The sequence below is a fragment of the Tupaia chinensis genome, unplaced genomic scaffold (assembly GCF_000334495.1).
Source record: "Tupaia chinensis unplaced genomic scaffold, TupChi_1.0 Scaffold000214_1, whole genome shotgun sequence".
Lineage (NCBI taxonomy): Eukaryota > Metazoa > Chordata > Mammalia > Scandentia > Tupaiidae > Tupaia > Tupaia belangeri.
The window spans coordinates 1,237,210-1,240,274 of NW_006159689.1; the positions used below are offsets into that span (position 1 = coordinate 1,237,210).

General features: G+C 57.7%; 1 long non-coding RNA gene across 1 annotated transcript; it reads left to right on the plus strand.

The window, feature by feature from the left end:
• The first annotated feature begins 116 nt into the window (after positions 1–116).
• LOC114007657 (uncharacterized) lies at positions 117–2,790 on the plus strand. The gene is made up of 3 exons (XR_003549245.1): positions 117–1,189; positions 2,147–2,440; positions 2,616–2,790. It is a non-coding gene; the product is annotated as an uncharacterized LOC114007657 (long non-coding RNA).
• Positions 2,791–3,065: the final 275 nt, after the last annotated feature.

The following is a 3,065-nucleotide window of genomic DNA, read 5'->3' on the forward strand; positions in this document are numbered from 1 at the left end:
ATACAGTTTACATCTCCAGGATGATGCCAAACACTTTCCTGCCTCAGCACCTTTGCAGTATAGGTTTCCCTCTCCTCCCCTCCCCTCCCCTCCCCTCCCCTCTCCTTTCCCTTCCTTGTCTTTCTTTTCAAGTTGGTTTACTTCTTCCAGGGGAGAAAGACGGAGACAGACACAGCCTGCAGGTCCTCCCACCGCAGCCCGCCCCCCCAGCCTGGGGCCAGCACTCACTCCTGATCCGTGCACGGCCCAGGGCTGTCCCATGCAGGTCCGCCTCCACCGTGCTGCGTTGCCATCCGGCCCAGCCCCAGGTTCCCCACAGTGCCCTCGTGTCTCCGTGCTCAGCCGTGTGGCGCTCCGTCCCACGTCACCGTGCTCAGCCGTGCGGCTCTCCGTCCCGCGTCACCGTGCTCAGCCGTGCGGCTCTCCATCCTGGCTCTCCCTCTCGGGGTTGGCTCTTGGTGGCAGCCAGGGAAGCGGGGTACCCTCTGACTGAGAGGGCTCTGTAGCCCACTCCCGTGCAGCGAGGACTTCGGTCCGTGTGTCAGGTGGACGGTGACAGTGTCAGCTAGGAAGCCGCCCATGAAGACCACGGCTGAGGGACGATGGAAGCTCTGGAGAAGTATCTGGCAGGTGGCGGACGACCGGCCCCGAGTGCTGGGTTCGGCCTTCTCGGCACGTGGTAGGGGTGGGCGCGCAGAGTCGGTCACCTGCCCCTGAGGAAGGCAGGCCTGGGAACTGGAGCCTGGCGGGCCCCACGTCAGGGACTCACAGGGGGACAGCACGGGCTGGGACCAGGAGGGCGCCTCCGGAAGGTGGTCCCTGCCCCTGGAGCCCTCCTGGGAGCGGGAGCGGGAGCCAGCGGGCTAGATGCTGGTACGGACCTGCCTGTGCCGTGCGCCACGCCCAGGTGAGGCCCGCTGCGGGTCGGCGCCTCTCCGTGGGCAGCTGTTGCCGCGGCTGTTAACAGGACGTGGTGTTAGCTGAGACACAGTCACTCCTCGGGTGCTTCAGGTTATGCCACGGAGAACGCCCAGCGGACATGTCTGAGGTCCCAGGGTGCTGGAGTCATCAGGACCATCCGAGATGGGTGTGACTGTGGAGGACAGCTGTCGCCGGGCTGCTCCGGCTGCGCGTGGCGCGTCTCCAGGCACCGGGCGCCCAGCGACTGTGTTAATAGTCATACAGAAAGGTGGGATTCGTTGTCAGAATTTGTTTCTTTAAATGTAACTAAAGATTTGCCAATTAGAAAAATTAACACACATAGCTTACATTTTTAAAAAGTCCTACTAGGGATGGTGGTTAAGGCAGCTGTATCCCACGTGGCTGACTCCACGGTTCGAGTCCCAGACCTGGAGACTTGAAATTCATGCCACGCATGTGTGCACGCATGCTCAAACCACCGAGAGGAGAACAGATTGTGGCGTGGCCGTCTCCCTGGGAGCAGTTTCTCAGTTCCCTCTCTCTTTTTGTCTCTCTCTGGGAAGCCCATAATATAGCAAAACTTAAAAAAAAAAACAAAAAAAAACTATTTTTAGTCTCAACATAAGAAATCAGAGGACAACAGAGTTTTGAAGTGCTAAGAGAAAAATACATGCTTTTTCTCAGTCTCTCTCTTTCTGGTGAGCACACATGCCCTTTGACAGTTTTTGTTTTTAATTTAGCAATCCACAATTTTTTTTACTTAACTTGCCACTAAGGAATGAGAACAGGGCCGGCTCCCAAGCCAGGAGCCAGTGGGGAGGCCGAGGCAGGAGAACTGCAAGTTGCAGGCCAGCCCAAGTGACATGGATGAGCCAACAGGCGGCGTGGTGTTTAAGGAGCTGGATCCTACCTGGCAGACTCCACAGTTCAAGTCCCGGACTTGCAGCTTGAGAAACATGCTGGGCACGCCCAAAACCCCACGAGGAGAATGAAGGAGGCGGTGAGGCAGTGCTTTCTCGCTTCTTTCTCTCTCGGTCTCTGTCTGGCCAGTGCACATGCCCAATGGCAAAAAAATCCTAAAAACAGAAAAAAGAGAGAGAGAACAAGGAAAGGTGTTTTCAGATGGGAAAATAGAAGTTTGCCCCAACAGAGCCTCGCCGAAACCTTTTTTTTAAAGAATTATTTAATTTTATTTATTCTTAGTATTTTTAAAATTTGACCACAGAGAAAGCAAGAAAGCAAGCCACCAGGTCCAGGACAACTCAAAACATGGTTGGCCACGTGGGAGTCCAGCACATTAACCACCACGCCACCCACTGGCCGCCTTGACCGAAACCTTCTGAGGGAAGCAGTTAAGGGTGGGAGGACCGTGGGAGCCAGTCCGGCCTCATGCTGGCCAGGCCTTACTCCGCCCTTTCCGTAATGGTGATCTGCGGAATGGGCAGGCCGAGCGGGACAGACTGCCCTCCCTCGGCTCCAGCTCCGTGCCGCGTAGAGAAGCAGGCTCACGCTGTCCCAGGTGAGAGGGGCTCCCCCTGGCTTCACATGTTGGCTGCTTCTGCCTTTGGACGCGACAGTCGGCCTGTGGGACTTGTTTGCCCCGCCGCTGCGTGAGCCAGCTCCTGTAGTAAACCCTTGGTGTGTACGGGGAGCACGGCTCTGCCAACACCTACTTTCGAACTTCTGGCTTTCAGGGGCAAGAGGATAAATTCTCACCCAGTCACCGAGGGAGTAGGACTCCGTGCTGTGGCAGTCCCGGGAACGTGCAGTTCGCAGGGCCCCGGGGTGCTCAGGAGGAGGCAGACTGATCGGGGTGCGGGCAGCATTTCAGGGCGGCCACTGTGAAGTGGGACTTGAACGTGGAGGCGGAGGACATGGGGGTAAGAAAACTTGATCAGTGCACTCAAAGGCGGAGCGCGAGGGAGGGGACTGTAAGGAGGCTCAGGGCACGGTAAATCCGAGCCGCAGTCGCGAACATGGAAGTAGAGCGCGCAGGCTAGCCGGGCAGGCTGCTCAACGGCGGCTTCTCCGAGTCGCAGCAGGTGTGAAAGTCAGCAGGGTGGAAGGGGCACCAGTGCCGAGACAGTATCTCCGTGTTCGAGCCGTGCGACACGCAGTGTGTGCTGTATTCACGCTGGGTGGCG